A 26024-nucleotide genomic window follows, 5' to 3' on the forward strand; every position below is an offset into this window, starting at 1 on the left:
GCTATAGTTGTAGTATACTCCTACTAGGACGAAAAATCCTATAAAACCTTGCGCTTGGCTGTTTGCCTCTTCGGGAGGTTCAATAGTTCGTACTCGTGTGAACCTTGCACTTGACGCTTCGCCTCGTCGGAAGGTCCAACAATGATGATACTATAGTGCAATATGGTTCTGGCAATGTGACACCAATTGAACTGCTGCACGTCCACCGCGAAGGCGAGGGAGAGGGAGAGGGCGCTGTAGTCAAAACCCTCTCCTTATCCTGCGAGCCACTCCACGCGTTGGCGAGGGAGAGGCGTAGTAAGCAAGCTTCTCCTCGTTCGGTGAGTTGACGGGACACATCAAAGCAGTACTAGTACTAGTACATGATGCATCCTTTCTGGTTAATTTGGCTTAATTTGAAATGAGAAAAATACACTGGCGGTCAATGTATGTAACAATACGCTCTTTACGGTCACTATATATAGTTTTGCGGTGATTATACGATCACTAGCTCATCGTAGAGCACCGTATTGCACCCTACTAACCGGCCACATAGTCGACGTGGCACTTTCTTGACTGGTTAAATTGTCACCTAGTTCTGGGTCCCACCTGTCAGTTGGCAGAGCAAAGAATATCAGTTAAGAAAAACTTTATGCAGGCGCGATAGGAGTCCAACCCTTGCGCGCGAACCACCCTAGCTGTGTATGTGAGTGCATGCACATGTGCTCCCTTGGTCTTCCAGCAAAGAGTGTACATCAGCTAAAAAACAAAGAGTGTACATCTACACTTCCAATGCATTTAGCCTTCAATCTAAATCGACATTGATTGACTAATGCACCAACTTGTGCTCTACCTATAGGCTACATGTCTACCCTTAATTACAGCATGCACCAACCATCATTTAATATTCTTCTCTCAATGGTCACATTCACACATAAGTCTGCTACTTTTGGGCATTAATTATTCCCTGGTCAATGTGTAAATCTCTAAATGTACAATCTTTCACAGACATAGGGAGTAGGTTGAGCACTTGAGCATGAGCGTGTGTGTTGCGTCGTGTGCTGTGTGTCGCATGGGTGCGTGAGTGTTGCGTGCGTCCATGTGTACGTGTAAGTGTTGCATGTTACATGCATGAGGCTTTTACTCCCTCCCATTGACATGTTCATATTTCAAGCTTCCTCTATTCCCTCCATATGGTGATACTCCCTCTGTTCCCAAATACGGAGTATAAGCCTCCCTCTGTTCCCAAACATGGAGTATTTGTCTTTCTAGATATTTCAACAAGTGACTACATACAAAGAAAAATGAGTGAACCTACACTCTAAAATATGTATACATACATCCGTATGTTGTATTCCATTTGAATGTCTAAAAAGACTATATTTAGGAATGAAGGGAGTAGCAAATAAACATTAAGTTATCTTGTTTTTCCCTCCTTATTCACATGGATGGAGGGAGTAGACGGTCGAAGTTTGACACAAAACTAATGCATTGGTAAACATAAATTTTTGAGTAAAACGAGTGCATTAATTGAGTGTTTTTGCAAACGACAAATATTATCCCACCACTCATCATCGACCTTGGTTGATGAGATTTTTCAATTGAGCCATATAAACCAGAAAGGAGGTACTACTAGTACTCCTACATTATTGGCGTCGGGTGCCTTGGCCAATGTTTCATCTTGTTGGACAGGATGAGCATACATGCATAGGGATACTGTAGATAGGAAGTATTCACGATCCATGATTCCCCATCTCGGTCAGAGAGAACTATTCAACTAGTCTTCACAGTGAAATGACAATACACGCTGCAGCAAATGGGGCACTTAATTAATAAGCCGAACGAGTGTGTTTGTGTTACTAAGTTAGCCTTACCCAGTACTACCATCATGTTTGCCAGTGGAGCACGCTTCCACAAATACGCCTACGCACCTATCTTCTCCATTAACTCTTTACACTCCGAAGGATGGTATATCCTGGTAGTAGTACTAGTAGAATTGAGATTTAATGCACTTTCTTCCCCGCCTTTCACTCTTCTTCCTCCTCTCTTCTTCTTCCTCCTCTCTTCCCCAACGTCGGTCGCACACCATTTCCCCCCGCTCATTGCTCGCCCGCCTGCGCCATCTTCCTTGGTAGCTCGCGCGTGCCATATCCCCCCGCTCACTGCTCGGCCACACATGCCGTCTTCTTTGCTCACCCGCCCGAATCCACTTCCCCGCTGGCTCGTAGGCACCGAAAACCCCAATCACTCAGCGCCCTAAAATACCCTATGGCAGAATTGACTGACACACAGAGCCGAAATTGGAATTCCCTCCCCGATGTTCTCTTGGAGCAGATCTGTAATCGTATGGACATGCTCAGCACCGTCCGTCTGGCCACATTCTCGGTGTCTTTCTACCGTCTACTCGTCTGCAACCGGACGGCTCTTTTCAAGACACCATGCATGCTGATGCCCGATCCTCGCAGGTGGCCCAGACACCGACTTGACGATCCTACAGAGGTTGCCATGGTGCCCCTCGACATGCTACCACTACCCGTCCACCTGCCCTTCATGCGCGGCCACTACTGGGTGGGCATGAAGGCCAACTTCATGATCCTCATCCACCAATCCGGTAGTCCGTGGGATCTCATGGATATCTACACCCAGTGAGAGATCACCCTTCTATCATTGGATACCGCCGCCATCGAGCCTCGCGGCCCGCCGGACACTCCGGCCTAGTACGCATGAGACGCGTCGAGCTTTTGGCTCGACCTCTGTTTGCTGAAAGTTGTAATCTCCAAAGTGCCCACACCATCACAAGACTACATGGATTAAATCTCATTGCCTTGTTCAACATGGGATTAGTCTATCTGGAATCCGGTTGCCATACATGGTTATGGCTCATCATCAATCCTGTTGAGGCAACATTTTTGTCTAATGATATAGTGCACGATGGCATCGTTTACGCGGTTGACGCACATATTGGCTGCCTATAATGGTGGACTCTATCGTCTTGTAATTGTTCTATCTCATCTCATCTTTACCTTATGAATACGATTGCATGTTCATTGTTACAAATTTAGAATAGATAATATGTCTATAACCACATTATTGCTATATGTTCCTCTCATTTTCTAGATTTTTATGACCACACATGTATTGTTAGAGTTGATATGAGAACAATTGGCATCTAATGATTGTTAGAATAGATATTATGAGCATAACCTCATGATTGCTATATGTTACTCTCATTTCCAAGATTTTTATAACAACGCTTGTTATTGCTTAGAGTTGATATGAGAAACAGTAGTAAGTGCTATGGTAGAATATGAGTAGGCCCTGTCATAGCTATTTTCCTCTCATTGTTACATGATGTTTGAACCATGACATATTGCTAGAATATGAAAGCCATTGGCTTATTTTTTTAACTTGGGGTATGATTATGACCACGGCATTGCAATTCTCTGTCTATGATATGTGTCACTGTTATAATAATCTTAATTCCACACATACTCTGAACATGATTGTTTAGTTTTTGTCCTTTTGGTCTCAAATTTGAATTGTTGCCGCAGACGCAGATGCGCTGGCCTTTATGATTCTAGGACCTGGAATCATACCAGCCGATGGGTGGTGGTTTATCGCCCGTTCAGCTGACGGTGGTCATTTGATGCTCATTCACATGTACCAAATTGACCAAACCATTACATCATACGACATGCAGTACAATGCCTGGGGCATTTGTGACATTGATGGCTACTGTTGCTTCATGTTCGAGAAAGATCCCAGCTCCGTTGGGCCAGGCGTATTCAACTAGAGGCGAGTTTACAACCTCGGCAACCACTCCATGTTCCTCGGTCTCAATTATCCAATCATCCAACCAATCATCGATCATATCACCGGCGATGATTACCGTGCTATGCAACTTCCATTCGCCAGGGGGAACTGTGTTTACACATCATACCATGGGTTTCATGAATCACCATATCCAGAGATTCGTCAACACAGCTTGTTGCCAGGTAATCTTAAGTGTGTGAAAGCACTACACCACAACAATCAAAGCGGTGTCAAACAGTTTGTCGGCATAGGTCACCTAAGGCGACACATTTAGTGTCGGGAAAGACCTTTGCCGATAGAAAGGAGCTGACGCCTATAGTCCTGCCGGGAAAGGTATTTGCCGACAGATAAATCTCTGTCACAGATATTCTGACGGTGTTGGTGAGGTCTACGGTGACGGACATTTCTATAGCGATAGACTATTATATGCCGACAGATCATCTGAAAGTATGATATGCCGATAGATAGTGCAACGTCCGTTGCTTCGCCGACAGTTTGTCTGTCAGTGTGTTATGCCAACAGATTGTGCAATGCTCAATACTTCTGCCGACACATTTGCTGTGAGGGTTCTACATTTCAACAGAAATGCAACTGCACCATATTTTGAATGAATTTACATTCCTAATATTCAATTCATATTTATGCAATACATACACAAGCAATTGGACTCTTCTATTCATTCAACATATATAGAAGATTCACAAGTTTTCTTCACTCAAGTTAACTACAACCATCAAGGAGATACATGTATCATCATACAAGTCGTGGCCTATTACAAAATATGATGGCCAATGTTTCTAAGAGGCAAGTGTTTGACCACTCGACCACTATATAATATTATCAAAAAGACCAAATCTTCAGTCACCAAGCCAGCACCATGAGGACATTATTCGGTCAACCTGGGGACTTGCTACTGTCTATTTCTTGTCACTGAAAAAAGAAGTGATATGTTTCAGCAATCTTAGAAATAGTAGAATTTATTCAAAATTGTGAGTCGCCCTTGAGTCAAAAGATCAATGAAAGAAATAGAAGATACGCAACAGATTGGCAGCAGTTCTAGAAATAACAAACAATCATATATGCACTTGTAGGACAGACTGGGATTATGTTGCGGTTCATGCATGCCACAAAAAATGTGTAGTATACAATAGGGGTTTGCATATATTACAATCTGCTATGGTTAAAAATCTGAACCTGAACGTATGATGCTACATCACCTATGTTTCTCTAAAATAAAGAGCCAAGTGTAATCCCAATTTGTGGTACTGAATAAATATGCTACCCTGAAAAATATTGGTCAATTTTTATTGTGGCTGATCTCAAATAGATAGCAAGCTTCAGTATAGCTAGTAGGAAATGCAGACTTATCAAGGTTTTCGAGACGATGAGTCGTTCCCGGGTTGCGAGGTCGAGCATGGCCGATCGATTAGTCTCGACTAGTTGAGGGGTTAGAGTCAAACCTGGCCGTGCGATCGATGACTAGTCGCGCGACTTAAAAACAGTGAAACTTATGATCATTTGTATTGCGGCTTATTAATTTGAACAAAAATGCATGAAAAACACTCGCATAGAGAACAGCAGCACACAAGATATAAGCTAAGAAGCATGCATACGGGGATGGAGACATGGCGATACACATTAGGGGACATGGGATACAACATTTTCCAAAACAGCAATTAGGGGATACGACAAGTATATATATAATAAAATAAAAAATATGCTATGTAATATAGAATTAAGACAAAAAATGAGAAGAGATAATACATCCCCATTTGTCGTCTCCTTTTTCATGTGCTTAACTGATCCTCCAGACCCAAGCGATTGATCCTCCCAGATGCTATACTACCTAACATCAAGCAACCAAGCAGCAATCATTCATGTGTAGCAAGCAGCAGCAGCAAAAGCGTTCAATAAAGCAAGCAGCCGAGCACAAGACTGGGTGTCATTCTTGCTGGAATAATATTCACATGAATGTGCTTGCAAACTAAACCATACATTTTCTGCTAGATTCGATGATCAAGGCTCGAGACTTGATACTATCTGCATGATAATCAGGTGCTGCTACACATAAAAGCATAGAAACCAAATATTCAATGTTCTTCCATAACCCAGATTTAGTATCACCATATTGTGCCCTTAATTATTTGAAGGAAAGTAGGTATTGTGATAATCTGATGCATCCAATGTTCATAGTGACATTACAAACTGTACAGTATGTGTTAAGTTGTGAAGCATCAAACCTGGCAAGAAAATGGAAAGGATACTTGAAAGAAAAACAATAGTGTTTAGTTCAAACTTTAGACCCTTTTCCCCATTCTAATCATATTTCTTTCTGAACCAAGCATGACACTATTGTTCACAAATATATAGCAGTGAAGCACACAATGCCCTTTCTCCAAATATAAAATAACATTCAATCTCTGATAGCACACATAGCAGTGAAGCTGTGAAGTAAACAATTTGTTTTTACATAAAACCACATTAGAAGTGTCATATCACAGGAAAAGTTCACAAGCATAATACCTAATATCACATACGAAAAGTCATCTAAATTAGAAGTTCCTCGTCGCCATCTTTGTGCTACAATCTCTGAGGGTGTTTCCACATTTTCGCTTGCTTGAGGAAATGCCAGTTGCTGCATCAAGTTGTTTCTGCAAAAACAGAGCAAATGAGGCACCCCAAGTTATTTCTACAATGAACTCAGTTCAACCTATACTTGTCGTCAATTGACATTCAATCACATGCACATCATTACTTAAAAAAACATGATGCATGGTACATGTGACTTACAATTAGGGCCTCTGCTTAGTGTGGGAGAAACTCCAGTTTTACATGTATGTTCTTTGACAAATATGTCTTCTCTCTGCGGGTCGTAGACAAGTTCCTCAACCTGCAGCAAATTTATTTAACAGTAATTAAAAATAAAGAATTTCAAAAAGAAAGAAAAAACATTGTCACTGATGAGCTGACTATTGAAAATAAACTTGTTGTAGGCTTGTAGGACTTGCACCAGAACCACAGAACCACAAAAAGGCCAGCCGTGTTAAAAACAAACAATTGGGTGTTGCATACTTTTATTCTAGAGAATTCAGATAAGCAATTATCAAGAATATAGCTGTCATTAGCAGTGACCTAGTTTAGATTGGGGTGTGTGTGGTGCGATAGAGAGGGGTCAATGGTAGAACTAAATTCCTGCAAGGCCATATGTTTTAATCAAACTTTAACATTCATACAGAAAACCAAGAAACTGTATTTCAATACAAAAACCAAATGAACCTTTCCAAGTTGAATAATGAGCTGTACGATGGGCACCAGATTATGACTAGCAATGTTCAAGTTCTTCTTGGTGTGGGTGAAATATATACTGGATCTCCCCAGAGAAATTAACTAAATACTTAATTTACTTCTAATTATAAAACGAGAAACGAATTTGTTGACCCTCTGAAATTCTCCAAACTCTAACGAATCACCAGATCTGTTTTAGTTCATCATCATGGAACCAGCCGGATCTCGAAGCGCTCACATTCATAGGGAAACAAGCAGTAACATAAGAAAACAGAAGGAAAAACGGACGCTCAATCTTACCTGTAAGCTGCAGCTGCTGGACTTAGAGGCGGGGCAAGACGGGGGTCGCCGGTGGTTGAGGTCGATACCATGGGCTGCTGGATGTAAGTTACTGAAGAAATGGCCGGAGCTGGGAGAGGCGGCGACGAGGGCGAACCAGCGGGCGCGACGCCCGCCAGGTGAGCAGATAGCCCAGCGGCACCTCAAGCTGCGGATGGTGGGGAGGCACAGCAGATTTGACAGGAGCTTCTGAATTCAACACCGGGGGTGGGAGGGGCAGCGGCGCGACCGTATCGGCCGAGCGCACGGAGGTGGCGGTGGCGGTGGCTAGGTGGGGATTTTAGTTAGGTATGTGTGTGCGTGAGGTAGACGATGTGTGTGCGTGAGGAAGGGGGGCTTGGAAAATATCTGGATTTTGGGCCTCGGGAGCGCGAGGCTCTTGGCGCTTGTATTTTGGGCTCTGGCGCGTGAAGGGAAGAAATGTGTGGGCCTGGTATAAGAAACGCCGACACATTTTCTATCGAGTTGAACTGCCGACACACATTCTACCACTGAAGGTTGTATGTGCCGACAGAAATTACGTCGGTAGCGTGTGAGGTATTACTGACAGATAATGTGTCAAAAGGATGTATAATACTGACAATTGGTGTGCTGGTATAATTTGGAACAAAAAGAGTGTCGGTGTTGTACACTTTTACCAACAGATGCATGTCGCTGTCGTGGTGTCGTGGTGTTGTGAAGGCATCAAGCTTCCATGCGATGGATGGATTTTCCAAACCCGACATGTGGTGATGTGGTTCATGCCAACAGCAAATATGCACAACTTGATTCGTACTGATATCTAGACCAAGCCATGTATCCTGCTGCTATAGCACGACCCTCTTTTGTTGAATATTATGTACTGTTGTTAGTTCGAAGCACTCCTCTGGTTTGAAGGATAGATACTTTTCTGGGATCAAGTGCATCATAACTCACCTGCATAGGATATATATATATATCAATTAGGCTTCAAGTGCGTACTTGTTAGTTAAACCTATGGTTAAAATGTGACACTAAATATGACTAGTAAGTAGTACAGTAGCAGTACTAGTATACGTCGGTCAAATTATTCATCATGCCCACACATTGAATTGACGTGACAACACGTTGTGCGTGAGGTGACATGTAACGCCGTCGATGCGGCTATATCTCCCACATGTCGAAGCACGACTTAGAGGCATAACCGCATTGAAAGCAATGACAAGGCAACAACAGCGAATAACTGGAGGACACCTAGCACATCGGTCACGGGGCGTTACAACACTCCACCACTACGAAAGATCTCGTCTCGAGATCTAGAATGGCACCGGAGGGAAAACGAAAGAGAAAGAGAAGAGGTAAAACTAAGTTGCTTCTTTGACAAACGAGTGAAACCACGAACCTTTAAGAGGTTATGCCATTCCGAGAAAAGAATACAACGGAGATAAATGAAGTTGAAAGCACTCCGTTAGCAAAGAGGAACAAGGAAGAACAACTTTGGGCAGCACTTCGGTCGAGAAGGGATGCAAGGCTTGATAAGGCGAAAAGAACTTGAGCACAAAGGACAGAACACTCCGGTTAAATGGATAAGCAAAAGAAAGAAGCATGATCTTGACAAAACAAAATGATGGACTAAAAAGAGCAACGTCATAATGCCTCCAGAGGAAAAGTAAGAATGGAATGGCATGAACGAAGGGAAACAAGATCTCGAGGGAGCATGCTTACAACCAAAGCTAGAACGGAGTTGTTGGAAAACCCACAACGAAAAGGGTAAACTTGATATGGTCTTATGGGATACATCTCGCTCAACTCACCGGGACACTACCACAACCCCTAAATGACAGGAGGCACCAAGAACAATGTTCTCGTCACAAAACCATCGGAACGATTCCAAGATACCCGCGTGATCCTAATTTTTTTAGTGAAATTTGAGAAGAGAAGAGTCAAAACTCTACGTCAGGATGCCTTACCAGAGCGATGAAGGGACTGGGGAGTAAAAAGAATTCCTAAACTCTCCGATATATAATTCCTAAAAGACTCAAAACATTTTCTAGACTCAACAACGGCTGCTAAAAACGATCAAGCAGTGGGGCTCCTAAGGTCGGGGAAGGCTCTGATTACCAACTTGTAACGCCCTCGATGCGGCTATATCTCCCACGTGTTGAAGCATGACTTAGAGGCATAATCGCATTGAAAGCAATGATGAGGCAACAACAGCGAATAACTGGAGGACACCTGGCACATCGGTCACGGGGCGTTACATGACACAAGAATCCCGGCGGCGTGTTCGGGTATTGTGGACTTCAAATTTGGAGTACCACTTATCTGTTGAAATCTTTCATGATTCACTTAAAATAGTCGATTGATCATACATTGAGTACCATATAATTGGAATTAACCGATGCAAGTCCAAGAAGGATGGCTGGTCCTGCTGGCTAGTGTCAAGTTCAATCCCACATATCAGGAGCTGATCAAGCACCTTGAAGCCAAAGTGAGTGATGACAACGCGAGATCTCACCCTCTCATCGATTTGTTCATACCAACCATCGACAAACGAGCACGACCTATGCTACACCCATCGTGAGAAACTTCCAGGTAAGACATCGATCGACCGTCTACTTGCACAAACATATTCCTTTGTTTCTAGCTCTATTTTTCTTTTTAGATGCGGACCTAGTGAAGCAATTACAATTTGACAGTTAATAAAAAGTGAAACAAGTGGCTGCAACATGCCAAAGATGTTATGAAAATGCCAACTACATACACTAAAACATGTATTCCACAATACTGCATGTATCACTCTGAGTGGCCTAAGCAAGCATTTCTTCCAGTACAATTCCAGGGCTGTCAAAAGGGGCACGTGGACGCATCGCAAGATACAGTCGAAGGCCGGCATGCATGCAATGTGGCACAAGACCAGCAATACCTCGCCAGTGATGGCAACGGCCGGCAGACGAGCAGCAAAAAGGTTCTGGTGCTGCACACCAACAAGAACTTCGACCAACAGAGGACCAACTGGGTGATGCACCAGTATCACCTCGGGCCCTGGAGCAAGAGAAGGAGCGGGAGCTAGTCCTCTGCAAGATTTTCTACCAGACAAACACTAGGGCCATGAGTAAAAAGATTATAAGTTAGTTTGGTATTGGTACTTGTACTACCTTGTCGTCCGCAAGTTGGTATTGTTGTTAACGATCTTTCGGTATGAACTTGGCATTTGCTTCCAACCATCATGCTGAGGGGCGACGTGGATATAAAGCTGAATCATTTGTTTCGAAATGAATTTTCAGGCACCTGATTTTTATTTGATGGGTAGCATAAGCATCCGTTGTTCGAATTCCTAGCTCTCCAAATTTTTCGAAACAAGTGCATGCACTTATTATCACGATGAAAAAACAATATTCCCAGTTATTAGTTTGTACTTGCAGAATTCTCTCGTTTATGGAGCAGGTATATTGTTTTTTCAGGTCGAGCAAGTTTCAACTGGGCTGTAGACTGCCCAGGCTTGGTTTTGTTTTTAACAGGCCCAGCCCATGACGACAACGGGGCACAAAGATCCACCAGGTATCTACTGGCCTCTAGCCCGCCAGCGTTAGTTATATTTTGTCTTACAACATTCGCAGGCAGTTTTTTTACTAAATCAAACTCACAGCCCAGTTCTATTTTCCTCTTGAAATGCCATGTCCTACTTCCATTTTCTGCTCTCTACTTATAGTTTTACTAGTTCATATACACATATCATTATATTGAAAATACATGAAGTTCCCTTTTCATATTTACATCTTTATTTTTGTTGTTGTTTTCCCTCCCAGCGCTGATTTTTTACCACTAGTTGAAAGTGTGTTATATCGACTAGTGGGGGGGTGAATAGGCGATTTTTATGAAATTCTTCACTAAGGAATTTGCCGGTGAGGAAATTCCTTAGTGAAGAACTACTAGCAGTGGAATAAGTACTCAAAAGTAAACATAACAGAATACAAGCATACTCATCATGATGAAATGAAGACAGGCACAGAGTACAGGAAGCGTAATCACAGGATAACACAGGATGAAGACAAACAGACTGAAGAAATTGAACTGAGGAAATTGAGAAAGTCTTCAGTCAAAGTCTTTAAATACATATATGAACAAACACACATCACAGTTATGAGGAAATGGAAGAGTTGAGGAAATAGAACTAGTAAGCTTGGTGAAGACAATGATTTGGTAGACCAGTTCCAATTGCTGTCTCAGTTGTACGTCTGGTTGGAGCGGCTGAGTATTTAAACTCGAGGACACACAGTCCCGGACACCCAGTCAAGGACACTTAGTCCAAGACACCCAATCCTCACTGTATTCTCCTTGAACTAAGGTCACACAGACCTTGTCCAATCACTCGTGGTAAGTCTTCAGGCGACTTCCAAACCTTCACAAACTTGGTCACTCGGCAATCCACAATTCCTCTTGGATGCTCTAGACCATAACGCCTAACCGTTTGGAAGAAGCACAGTCTTCAAAGGTAACAAGCGTCGGATCCACTCAAGATCAATCTCTTCAGTGATGCTCAATCACTTGGGGTTTGTAGGTGTTTGGGTTTTGGGTTTTTGGTTTTTCCTCACTTGATGATTTTCGCTCAAAGTCCTCAGAGGATGGGTTGCTCTCAAATGACAAGTGTCAGTTTCTCTCGGAGCAGCAAACCAGCTAGTGGTTGTAGGGGGCGGCTATTTATAGCCTAGGGAGCAGCCCGACATGATAAGACATAAATGCCCTTCAATGATATGACCATTAGGTGGATAGATATTTTGGGACAGCTGGCGCATAGCACAGCAACGGTCGGAATTTTGAGTAGCAAAATCCTCAGGGCTATCATGTTCCTCACTGTGTAGGCAATCCGCACTGGCGAATTCCTAACTCCTCAATCAGGACAAATTCCTCAGAGACCAGAAGAACTTCATCTCTGTCACTGCAGAAATTGACTGAACTGTATGAGATTTCCAATGGCTTCACTCGAAGGGATTGGTAGGTGTAGGATTTTGAGTTGAGCATCACATGGAAATTTTTCCTTAGTATTTCCTCGACCCCCTTTAACAGTACGTTGTTTCCTATGACTCAAGAAAGAGAAAAACAAAACTATGAAAATGAAAGTCTTCAAGCTTCATATTTCTCGCATGAATATCAAGTCTTCACGGACACACCAATTTCTTCACTTTCAAAGTCTTCATGAAAGTCTTCAGAAATACCAAAATCTTCAGTCGAAGATATTCATTTTTAGGGGTCGACTTTTCCTATAAATATCAAACTCCTCATAGACTTATAGACCTGTGTACACTCACGCATGCATTAGTCCCTTAACCTATAAGTCTTCAATACACCAAAATCACTAAGGGGCACTAGATGCACTTACAGTCTCCCCCTTTTTGGTGATTGATGACAATATAGGTTAAGTTTTCAACGGGGATAAACATATGAAGTGTAAATATTGATATTGAGGAATTTGATTGCAAGATATAGAAGAACTCCCCCTGAAGATGTGCATAGTGTGGAATTTGCTTTTGAAGCAATGCACACTTGAAGAGTTGAATCATGGAGATCTCCCCCTATATCTTGTAATTCATACACGCATTTAACATATAATATGAAGAATTTGAAATGCATGATGAAATATGGTGCCTGATGAAATTCAGCATGCGTGCAATAATATTAACGAGGAATAAGCATGCAGAATAGTGCATCAAGAGTATCAGAGCACAGTGCATCAAAAGTATCAGAGCACCATCGGGTTTAAGATTACAACTCGATCCAATAAAATTTCAGAAGAACGAGAGTTGTAACTTAGCAAAGAAAAAAAATGCCCATATAGTAGACCCGCTTGAAGACTAACTCATATTTCTCCCCCTTTGTCATCGAATGACCAAAAGGATCGAAAATGAGGACTAATGCCCCTGAAGATAATCATGTTGATGAAGGAGCGCCAGCGTTGTTGGGGTCGTTGGTTGATGTAGGGCCTGCCGCAGTGTCGTCCAAATCTTCATGTTCATTAGTGTCGCGCGATGAAGAATATGAGCTGGCCACTAGAGAAGGAACCTTGACCTTCTTGAATTTCTTCGGTGGAGGTGCAGACCAGTCAAAATCTTCATTAAGACCCATGTTCTTCAGATCTTCTTCGCCATACAGATGTGACAGGATTGCCCAGGTGCGACCGAAGACTTGATGGAGGTAGTAGTGGTTTTTATTCACTTCATTGTGTGTGGCAGTCATGTTGTGAAGAAGTGAACCAAACTGACGCTTAACCCATTTGTGATTTTGATCCACCTTCTGGTGAAGACTAAGCAGAAGTTCACGGTCTGTCATCACGCGCGGAGCAGTGGCTTGAGGAGTGGACTTGGGAGCATTGGCAGAGTCATGTGTGGCGGAGTCATCATTGGTGGAATAAGATGAAGCTTTGCGAAACTGACCATCCAATGGACGAATGCCTTCATCAATTACAGCTGGTGCCTTGCCCTTTCCATCAACTGAGGAATATGTCTGCTTGAGGACTTCCATTGGGGGCAAGTAGCTGAGATAATTCTGGAAATCAGCTTTGTAGTTGAGGGAAGACCTTGTCCTAAGGAATCTCATGATCCAAGGTGCATAAGGCTCTAGCTCAAACGGAGACAGTGCAACATTGGCCATAGTCCTCATGAAGAAATCGTGATAATTGACAGGAATGCCATGAATGATGTTGAATACCAGATTCTTCATGATGCCCACAATTTCCACATCAGATGAGTCGTGACCTTTGATAGGACAGATTGTCCTTGTAAGAATACGATAAACAGTTCTGGGCACGTACAACAATTCCTTCACGAGGAATTTGGTTCGTGGTGCCTGACCTGGTCAAAGGCTTCGTCAGCACCTGCATGTAATGATGTGTGAGCTCAGGTTCACCGTAGATGCAGCGAGCTTCTTCAAGGGGAGGACTGAGTGGTAGAGCACGAAGCAATTCAGAGGCTGGTGCAGTGTAGTGAGTGTTTTCAGACATCTAGTCTAGCACCCATGAATTCACATCTTCAGCATCTCCGGTGATGTGCAGCGTTGCATAGAATTGAAGAATCAGTTCTTCATTCCAATCGCAGATGTCAGAGCAAAAGTTGAGCAGTCCAGCGTCCTGAAGAAGACTGAGGACTGGTGCGAAGCACGGCAGAGATTCCATATCCACGTGAGGAATATGCTCATGGTAGAAAATCTTCTCCTTGTTGAACATCACTGAGGAATAGAAATTGGCTTGACTAGCAGTCCAGAAACGCCTCTTTCTAATGCGAGCAGAGTCATATGGGTTGTAATCTTCGAAGAATACGTGCTCGCCAAAGAAATCATTAGCCTTGAACTTTTGCTTCCATGAGAATGGATCCTTTGGCTTCGGCAGAGGAGTGTCAGTGAGTTGCATCACGATCTTAGGAATCTCAATCGCAGGTTCTTCAGGTTGAGGAATTTCTGGTTCCTCCTCAGTGGCAGTCTGCGTCGTTGGTTGTTCAGCAGCAGCAGTTTCATCAGCGCTAGTGGCTAGAATTTCTTCATGGACAGATGCAGTGGGATGAGTTTCTTCAGAGCCCATGTGAACAGTTTGTGTGGGGGACTGAGGAATTTGCTGTAGAGGGATGAACATTGGAGAGTTTGGATGCCGACTTTCCCAGAATTCATCACTGATTACGGGTGTGGAGCAGCCAATGTCCACATCTTCATCTTCAATTTCTTCAACGCCAGCCTCTTCAGCTGTGAACTGAGGCATAGGCGAGGAGATGATAGGTGTTGAAGGGATCGCATCCACTTCAATTTCTTCATCCAACGGTTCAGACGAAGCAGCAGAATGAGTTGCTTCATCAGATCCGCTGGGGATCACATATTATTCATCAAAAGGAACAAGGTCCTTTGATGGCCTGGTCGAGATGGGAACAACATCAATCGGATGTGCAAATGAACTTGTCATAGGCTTCATTTTCTTCGCAGCTGATGCTTTCCTTTTCTTCACTACAGCACGCTCTGCAGCCTTGGTCTTCTTCACATCTAATGCAGATGGAAGGATCGGAGTTGGTGTTGGCGCAGGAGGAGCAGAGGAATCTGGTTGATTTTCTTCAGGCACAATTGATGCAGTTGCCCTGATTTCTTCAGTTTCTTCAGGCGCACCACTAGTGGATGCCCTGGCAATTTCTTCAGCGGCTGAAGTGCAGTCATCAGCCCTGGAACTCACATTTTCTTCAGCAGCCTGATTTTCATCAGTGGTGCTGGTATGTTCTTCAGTCGGCTAAGCAGATGCTTCAGCCTGAGGAATTTCCTGTTGCGTTGGGGTAGCAACATTTGAAGTGAACTGTTCAGTTATCTTTACAAATCTAACTTTGGCTCCTTGCCAATCAGCATAGTAGGCTTTGAAGTCATCACTGAGGGTTTTGATTTCAGATTGGATTTTTACAAGTTCATCAGTTGTCATAGTGACAACGTTGTTCTTCAGAAATTTCTCCTTCTTGTACTGCGCTTTCTTGATCTGCCTGGCCTTCTCAAATTTCCACTTTTCTTCTTGAATGAAGTGGGTCAGCATGTGACTTTGGCCAGGAGTCAGCCTGAAGTCAGGCAAGGGAGTGTTGGGGTCCTTGTGCCAATCATCAATGTAGTCGAGGATCAGCTTGGGATCCAAAAACAGTGGCACCTCTGATCCTTTGGCTCTAGCGGCCCTGACTTGCTTGTCTTTGATGATTTCTGCAAGTTCATCATCATCAGTTTCGTGTTCATCAGACGGCACTTGGAAAGCGACTTGCTTCTTTTGAGGACTTGGGCGTGGACCTCGTCCAGCAGTGGCCTTTGTCTTGAGCAGTGAGGGGCCAACTGAGGAACTTGGTGCAGCTGAGGAACTAGCTGAGACACCTGAGGCAATGGAGATGCCGCCAGTCCTTTGGCACGAAGCGAGATGCACAGGTGCTGAGGATTTGGTCGGAATAGCTGAAGGCTTTGGTGGAGGAGCTGAGGACTTTGGAGGAATAGGAGCAGCATGAGGAAATGGCCGTGAGGGCTTTGATGATTCTGGCCGTGAGAGCATTGCTGGTGAAGCACTTGGCTTGCACGCAGGCTTCTTTGACATAGCCTTCTTTGGCTTGACAGCAAAGGCCTCAGCAGAGGCAGCAACAGCGGCAGAGTCTTCATTGAATTTCCTCCCTGCTTCTTTGGCTTGCTTAGCCAACTTGCCTTGGCGCTTGGCCCATTCATTAGGATAGTCCTCACCTCGCTTGAGGCTGGTGGGATCAGCAATTTGGCCAGGTGCCAGTGGTGCTCTTGGGCATGGAGGATTGAGTGCGAATTTCTTCATGTACTTAGGAGTGACATATCTGTACTCCCTCCATTCTCTTGCCCATCTCCTCTCTATCTTCTGAATGTGCACTTTGCGCTCATTCTTGGTTTCCTCAGTAGGTGTGCAGTACCCAGCGTATATGTCATCAGGGATTTCAAACGCTGTATTTACCTCAGGCCTCTTTCCTCCCTTCTGTGGCCTTTTACCATCAGCCATTTTCTTCAGTTGAGGAATTTGAACAATTGAAATCTCTGAATAAGTATGCAACTTTTCTTCGAGGAACGCTGCAAATGAGTTAAGTTGATGAGAACCTAGTGATTCAGCAGCTGACATGTGTACTTGTGAACAGAGTATAGTTGCGAGGAATTTGGAGAGGTCATATGCGTTCTCAGAAGGTTTTTCAAAAAGAACAAGTTTGAGGAATTTAACCAGATGAGTCTTGAAGATTTTCACTAAGCGTTCTTTGTCTTAGGTTCCAGAGTTGTATAGATCGAAGATCCACACAATTGAGGAATCTTGAAGAAAAATGATGCTTAGAGAAACGAATCAAGAACAGATGACTTTGTGAGGTGTTCAGTGTGTGAAGATATGAAGAAAAACACTTTTGAAGATTTTGTAGATAATCATTCGAATCAATGAGGGCAGTAAAAGTAACTTTATTTACCCTGGATGAAGAACACGACGAACTGGAGTGAGGAGATGTGAAGTTCGTCTGTGCAGATCTTCCACCCCTAACTTGGCGGAGGAAGACGGCTACGGCGGCGGCGGAGTGAAGATGTCCGCGGTCGGCGCGAGTACGTCGGCGACGAGGTCGAGGAAGTGAAGCTCTTCCTCACCGACGGCGATGAAGTAGCGACGGCGCTAGGGTTTGAGAAACTCGAGCTGGAGAGAGAGGTCGAGCGGAGTAAAAGAAGTGAGGAAGGGAAGGAGGGGTATTTATAGCCACGGTGAAAAACTGCTCGCCCGAAGAAATTGGACGAACGTGCCCCTGACCCTTCTCATTCGCATGACATGTGTCACCCACGTAGTAAGAGGTGGAGATCGTGTTAGATCGTGGGTGAGTGGATAAGTGTATCGAGGGATGCGGAACGGTTTGAGCGGCAAGACCGAAAATTTTGATAAGATAGGTTTTAAAGTTCCGTTCGCAATTTCTTCAGCTGACAAGGACACAGTGAAGATGTTGAACGAGTTTCAAATAGAACGCACATGAAGAATTTGTGAACAGATTGGGTTGAGTATAGCATAGAGGGGAAGGGTCCGATCACATTCACTTAGCAGAAAACCAACTTGAAGAAATAGCAATAAGTGAATGTTGTAGAGGACATAAACTCATATATATAGATATATCCAATGAAGAAAATATGACGGAACCAGTGAAGACTATGCAAAGTTGAAGAATATGAATAACTTGAGGAATTTCAACTTTTGGTGGTGGCGTGACCCACCGTATAAGAATGATGATTTCAGACACCGCGTACAATTATCGTAGGGTTCTGAGAATCAAATTCTTCGTTAATTTCTTCACACTAAGAGTGTTATTCTTCATTGATTGAAGTAAAACGTTTCTTCATGTGTTGCACATCTAAGTCATCAATTTTGCATAAGTGTTAGGATGAGTGTCCTTTTCATAGAACATTCGAAGATTCTAGGATATTTAGCTCACACCGCAACTTGCTAAATCTCTTCTCATCCAAGGGCTTTGTAAAGATATCGGCTAGCTGTTCTTCAGTCTTCACATGCTCAATAGAAATGTCGCCCTTCAACACATGATCAAGAAAATGATGACGAATCTGAATGTGCTTTGTCTTCGAGTGCTGAACTGGGTTGTGAGCAATCTTGATGGCACTCTCATTGTCACAGAAGAGAGGCACATTCTTCATGTTGACGCCATAGTCCTTGAGAGTTTGCTTCATCCATAACAATTGGGCACAGCAAGAACAAGCGGCAATGTACTCAGCTTCAGCAGTAGATAGTGATACGCAGTTTTGTTTCTTCGAGGACCAACTGACCAAAGATCGTCCGAGGAAATGACATGTACCAGATGTTGACTTGCGATCCACACGATCACCAGCATAGTCAGAATATCCAACAAGATCAAAAGCCGAGCCCTTGGGGTACCATAATCCAACTGTTGGTGTGTGAGCTAGATATCGAAGAATATGCTTCACAGCCTTATGGTGTGATTCCTTCGGTGCAGCTTGAAATCGGGCACACATGCAAACACTAAGCATTATATCTGGCCTAGATGCACATAAGTATAATAAGGAACCTATCATGGAGCGGTATACCTTATGATCGAAGTCAATACCATTTTCATCAGTGCACAGATGGCCATTTGTGGGCATAGGAATTTTGACGCCTTTGCAATCTTGCATGCCGAATTTCCTCAGTACATCCTTGAGGTATTTCTCGTGAGATATGAATATGCCATTGTGTTGTTGACGAATTTGAAGACCTAAGAAGAATTTCAACTCTCCCATCCTAGACATTTGATATTCTTCACTCATCATATAGGCAAATTCATCACTATAACGTTGGTCAGTATAGCCAAAGATAATATCATCAACATATACTTGGCACACAAACAATTCACCATCATAAGATTTAGTGAAAAGAGTAGGGTCGAGTGAACCGGGTTTGAAGCCTTTCTTCATAAAGAGTTCCTTCAAAGTATCATACCAAGCCTGTGGGGCCTGCTTGAGGCCATAGAGGGCCTTGTTGAGTCTGAAGACTTTGTCAGGATTCTTTGGATCTTCAAAACCTGGGGGTTGAGCAACATATACTTCTTCCTCAAGCTTAGCATCGAGGAATGCACTTTTCACATCCATTTGATATAGAGTGATATCATGATGGTTAGCATAAGCAAGTAATATGCGAATAGCCTCAAGTCTAGCAACAGGTGCAAAAGTTTCATCGAAATCAATTCCTTCAACCTGTGTGTAGCCTTGAGCTACAAGCCGTGCCTTATTCCTCACCACAAGGCCATTTTCATCTTGCTTGTTGCAGTAGATCCACTTTGTGCCGATGATATTGTGCTTGCAAGGATCTGGACGTTTGACCAGTTCCCAGACATTGTTGAGCTCAAACTGATGTAATTCTTCTTGCATGGCCTGAATCCACTCAGGCTCCAGAAATGCTTCATCTACCTTAGTGGGCTCTGTTATAGAGACAAAAGCATACTGCCCACAAAAGTTAGACAAATGTGAAGCTTTTGAGCGTGTGAGAGGACCTGGCGCTTTGATGTCATTGATGATCTTTTCAACTTGCACTTCTTTTGCAATGCGAGGATGAGCTGGTTGTCGTTGAAGAGTTTGATCAGCGTTTTCTTCAGCACCATTTTCTTCAGCATTTTCTTCAGGTGCATTAGCTCGATGTTCTTCATGTTCTGGAATGAACTCTTCAGCAGATTCTTCAGTAGGAATGACATCCTCAGTAGCCTTGAACTTGGTAGTTTCCTCAGGTGCTGGTTCATCTATCACAGTAGGTAGGTGCTCTCTTTGCGAGCCATTAGTTTCATCAAACCGCACATCTATAGTTTCAACAACTTTGTGAAGAACGTTGTTGAAGACTCTGTAGGTGTGCGAGTCCTTTCCGTAACCAAGCATAAAACCTTCATGTGCTTTCGGTGCAAATTTTGAGTTGTGATGAGGATCTCTAATCCAACATTTAGCACCGAAGACTTTAAAATAACTTACATTGGGTTTCTTATCAATGAGGAGTTCATAGGCAGTCTTTTTGAAGAATTTGTGAAGATATACTCTGTTGATGATGTGGCATGCAGTATCAATTGCCTTAGTCCAGAAACGACGAGGCGTTTTGTATTCATCAAGCATAGTGCAAGCCATCTCAGCAAGACTCCTGTTCTTGCGCTCCATGACACCATTCTGCTGAGGAGTTTAAGGAGCAGATAACTCATGAGTGATACCAAGTTCATCAAGATAGTCATCGAGACCAGAATTCTTGAACTCAGTGCCATTGTCACTTCTGATGTGCTTGATCTTCACACCAAAGTTGATTGAAGCCCTCGAGGAAAATCGTTTGAAGACTTCCTGCACTTCATGTTTGTAAGTAACAAGGTGTACCCATGTGTAGCAAGAATAATCATCAACAATAACAAAGCCATATTGAGATGCTTCATTTTAAATAGCAGAATAATGATTAGGACCAAAGAGATCCATGTGAAGCAATTCAAATGGGTGAGTGGTGGTCATGATAGTCTTTGCTGGATGCTTGGCCTTGGTCATCTTCCCAGCTTCACAGGCTCCGCGTAGGTGATCCTTGAGGAATTTGACATTCTCGATGCCAATGACATGCTTCTTCTTCGCAAGCGTGTGCAAATTCCTCATGCCTGCATGACCAAGTCGTCGATGCCAGAGCCAGCCTTCTGAAGCTTTTACAAGTAAGCACACGGCTAGTTGTGGTCCTGTAGAGAAATCAACCATATACAGGTCTCCTCTCCTAAAGCCTTCCAAGACTTTGGAATAGTTAGCTTCCATAACCACAACACAATGGTACTTGCCGAAGACAACAACCATATCAAGATCACAAAGCATTGAGACAGACATAAGGTTGTATCCTAAGGACTCAACAAGCATGAATTTGTCCATGTGTCGATCCTTTGTAATCGCAACCTTACCTAGACCCAACACCTGACTTTTGCCTTTGTCAGCAAAGATGATATGCTTCAGATGCGACAGAGATAATGGAGCATCCATCAATAGATTCTTGTCACCAGTCATGTGGTTTGTACATCCACTATCGAGAACCCACTTAGTGGCTTTGGGTTGATCATCCTACAGATGAATTAGTGTAGCTTACAAACTCATATACTTCATCAGTGAAGAATATGACATCAATTCATCAGATCAATTTCATCAAGTAAAAGAACTGATAAAGCAATATGAGGACGTGAGAAATGAAAGTTCATTTCTTCATGATTAGCCTGCGTCCCATCAGGCATGCTCAGGTCTCCAGCAAATTCTTCAGACAATTTTGTGCGGCTGGAGACCTGACCCTGCAGAAGAGATTAGTTCTTTTTCTTCACCACCCACATCTGAAGGGATGGCAAAGATTTCATCATTCTGCGAGCTCCATACGAAAAAGATGGCATGGAAGCCAGTCCATTTCGTCTCACATAAGAGGGGTTAGAGTAAGCATAAGAGTATGCAGAGAAATTCTTCGAGGACTTATGGACATAATGATTTGAAGAATAATGCACATATCCATAATCCTTAGATCTTCCCTGCGAAACAGACGGGTTAGCACGATGATGTTCATATGAGGACTCTGCTCCATATGAGGAATTTGGTCCATATGAAGAATTTGATCTGGGGTTCCTATTCTTCACAGGTGGCGTCATGATGACATTCACCTGAAGATTATCAAGACAACTTTTGGGAACCCAGATTTTCTTCATAGGGGAGCCGTTCCTGCAGTTAGTGCCAATATATCTAGCAAATACTTCACCATTCTGATTTTTGAATAGCTTATAGTTGGAGTCAATTGACTCATCATCAGAATGAGGAGATTCACATGCAAATCCAGATAAGTTAGATGGATCAACTTGAGGTCCCTTTGCAGCAACCCATGTAGTTTTGGGGTACTGCTCAGGCTTCCAATATGTACCATCAGCATTGAGTTTCCTCTCAAAGGCGATACCCTCTTTCCTAGGGTTCCTGTTGAGGACCTGCTTTTTAAGCACATCACAAAGAGCCTGATGCCCTTTGAGGCTTTTGTACATGCCTGTCGTGTACAATTCCTTCAGCCCTGCATTGTCAGTGATACTAGCAATGTCCTCAGATGAGGAATTAGTGATAGCAGAGGCATGTGAAGAATTTGAAACATTAGTAGCATTTGAACATTCAGGTGAAGAATTAGCAGATTCACGTTCAATGCACTTCAAGCATGGAGGAACAAATTCTTCCTGAGATGCGCTGATTTGTTGAGCAAGTAATGAATCGCGCTCCTTCTGAAGATCTTCATAACTCACTCTTAGCTTCTCAAGGTCTTGCTTTCTTTGAAGAAATTCATAAGAAAGCTTCTCATGATCCGATAAGAGAGTGTTATGATGACTTTGAAGTTTGTCAAGCTTGGACTGAAGTCTCTGAAGATTTTCAGTAAAAGTTTCAGTGCGATCCATTTCTTCACCCAACATATCATCACTTTTATTTAGCATGTTTTGAACCTTTTCTAAAGCCCTTTGTTGTTTTATAGCTATCTTAGCAAGTTTAGAATAGCTGGGCTTAAGGTTTTCATCAAATTCATTCTCACTTGATTCAGAGGAGGTATATTTGAGTACCTTGGCACCCTTTGCCATGAAGCAATAGGTGGGAGCGTAGTCATCATCGCCTTCATCAGCCTTGTTGGTGAGGTCATTTTCTTCAGTGTTGAAGATAGACTTGCTGAAAAATGCAGTAGCGAGAGCTAGGCTCGCCACTCCAGATTCGGACTCCTCAGATGACTCCTCTTCCTCATTTTCTTCAGATTCAGCCTCAGAGTCCATTTCCTTGCCCATGAATGCCCTGGCCTTCTTGGGGATGCTCTTCTTGTGATATGAAGGCTTGGAGGATTTTGATGATGAGGATTTTGTGGATTTCTTCTTTTTCTTCCCATCATCAGAACTATAATCCTTGTATTTCTTCTTCTTTGATTCCTTTTCCCACTGAGGACAATCTTGAATGAAATGTCCAGGTTTCTTGCATTTGTGACAGAGCCTCTTCTTGTAGTCACTGGATGAGGAATCATTGCTCCTTGAGGATATTCCAAGGCGACCATGTCTTGAGAACTTTTGGAACTTCTTCACGAGCAGAGCCAGATCATGGCTCAGTTCTTTAGGATCACCAAGGCTGCTACCAGAGTCTTCATCTTCGGACTCAGACACTGCCTTGGCCTTCAGTGCACGTGTTCTGCCATAGCTTGAACCATAGAGATCTCTCTTTTCAGCAAGTTGGAACTCATGAGTATTTAGCCTCTCGAGAATATCAGCGGGATCAAGTGACTTGTAATCAGCACGTTCTTGTATCATCAATGCCAGAGTGTCAAATGAGGAATCAAGCGATCTCAGCAATTTCTTCACCACCTCATGGTCGGTGATGTCAGTGGCACCAAGTGCTTGAAGCTCATTTGAGATGTCAGTGAGGCGATCGAAGGTTTGTTGAACATTTTCATTGTCGAGTCTTTTGAAGCGGTTGAAGAGATTGCGAAGAACATCGACTCGAGAGTCACGCTGAGTTGAGACTCCTTCATTCACTTTGGACAACCTATCCCAGATAAGCTTCGCTGTTTCCAAAGCACTCACTCTGCCATACTGTCCTTTGCTCAGATGGCCACATATGATATTCTTCGCTTGAGAGTCGAGTTGCTTGAATCTCTTCACATCGGCATCATTCAGAGAAGGTGTGACCGTGGGAACACCATTTTCCACAACATACCAGAGATCGTTATCAATTGCTTCAAGATGCATTCGCATCTTATTCTTCCAGTAGGGGTAGTCCGTCCCATCGAAGGTAGGACACCCAGCAGAGACCTTGATCATACCTGCGGTCGACATAACTAAAACTCCAAGCAGTTAAACCAAAATCACACAGAACAAGGGAGTACCTTGCTCTAATACCAATTGAAAGTGCGTTATATCGACTAGAGGGGGGTGAATAGGCGATTTTTATGAAATTCTTCACTGAGGAATTTGCCGGTGAGGAAATTCCTTAGCGAAGAGCTACTAGCAGCGGAATAAGTACTCAAAAGTAAACATAACAGAATACAAGCATAGTCATCATGATGAAATGAAGACAGGCACAGAGTACAGGAAGCGTAATCACAGGATAACACAGGATGAAGACAAACAAACTGAAGAAATTGAACTGAGGAAATTGAGAAAGTCTTCAGTCAAAGTCTTCAAACACAGATATGAACAAACACACAACACAATTTTGAGGAAATGGAAGAGTTGAGGAAATAGAACCAGTAAGCTTGGTGAAGACATTGATTTGGTAGACCAGTTCCAACTGTTGTCTCAGTTGTACGTCTGGTTGGAGCGGCTGAGTATTTAAACTCGAGGACACACAGTCCCGGACACCCAGTCAAGGACACTTAGTCCAAGACACACAGTCCTCACCGTATTCTCCTTGAACTAAGGTCACAGAGACCTCGTCCAATCACTCGTGGTAAGTCTTCAGGCGACTTCCAAACCTTCACAAACTTGGTCACTCGGCGATCCACAATTCCTCTTGGATGCTCTAGACCATGACGCCTAACCGTCTGGAAGAAGCACAGTCTTCAAAGGTAACAAGCGTCGGATCCACTCAGGATCAATCTCTTCAGTGATGCTCAATCACTTGGGGTTTGTAGGTGTTTGGGTTTTGGGTTTTTGGTTTTTCCTCACTTGATGATTTTCGCTCAAAGTCCTCGGAGGATGGGTTGCTCTCAAATGACAAGTGTCAGTTTCTCTCGGAGCAACCAACCAGCTAGTGGTTGTAGGGGGCGGCTATTTATAGCCTAGGGAGCAGCCCGACATGATAAGACATAAATGCCCTTCAATGATATGACCGTTAGGTGGATAGATATTTTGGGACAACTGGCGCATAGCACAGCAACGGTCGGAATTTTGAGTAGCAAAATCCTCAGGGCTATCATGTTCCTCACTGTGTAGACAATCCGCACTGGCGAATTCCTAACTCCTTAGTCAGGACAAATTCCTCAGAGACCAGAAGAACTTCGTCTCTGTCACTGAAGAAATTGACTGAACTGTATGAGATTTCCAATGGCTTCACTCGAAGGGAATGGTAGGTGTAGGATTTTGAGTTGAGCATCACATGGAAATTTTTCCTTAGTATTTCCTCGACCCCCTTTAACAGTACGGTGTTTCCTATGACTCAAGAAAGAGAAAAACAAAACTATGAAAACGTAAGTCTTCAAGCTTCATATTTCTCGCATGAATATTAAGTCTTCACGGACACACCAATTTCTTAACTTTCAAAGTCTTCATGAAACTCTTCAGAAATACCAAAATCTTCAGTCGAAGATATTCATTTTTAGGGGTCGACTTTTCCTGTAAATATCAAACTCCTCATAGACTTATAGACCTGTGTACACTCACACACGCATTAGTCCCTTAACCTATAAGTCTTCAATACACCAAAATCACTAAGGGGCACTAGACGCACTTACACTGGTTTTCCCTTAAACCAACTCAATTGTCCCATGTCTTATTTGCTTAGAAAAACAAAACGATTTTTTGGAAAATCACTAAGTTCTTAAGAAAATGTTTATCATTTTGGGATTACAACAATTCGGACTCCACCGAAATATGCAAAATAAGGTTGAACTTTTTGACTGTGGTGCTGGGCAGAAAATGGGTTGT

General features: G+C 43.2%; 1 long non-coding RNA gene across 1 annotated transcript; it reads right to left on the reverse strand.

Annotated features, from left to right (window-relative positions):
• Positions 1 to 4443: 4443 nt before the first annotated feature.
• On the reverse strand, positions 4444 to 7782 carry LOC123102717 (uncharacterized). The gene is made up of 5 exons (XR_006449218.1): positions 7378 to 7782; positions 6583 to 6682; positions 6316 to 6443; positions 5557 to 5638; positions 4444 to 4722 (listed from the first exon to the last, which is right to left on the reverse strand). It is a non-coding gene; the product is annotated as an uncharacterized lncRNA (long non-coding RNA).
• Between the last annotated feature and the right edge of the window lie 18242 nt (positions 7783 to 26024).

This window comes from Triticum aestivum, chromosome 5A (assembly GCF_018294505.1).
Source record: "Triticum aestivum cultivar Chinese Spring chromosome 5A, IWGSC CS RefSeq v2.1, whole genome shotgun sequence".
Taxonomy (NCBI): Eukaryota; Viridiplantae; Streptophyta; class Magnoliopsida; order Poales; family Poaceae; genus Triticum; species Triticum aestivum.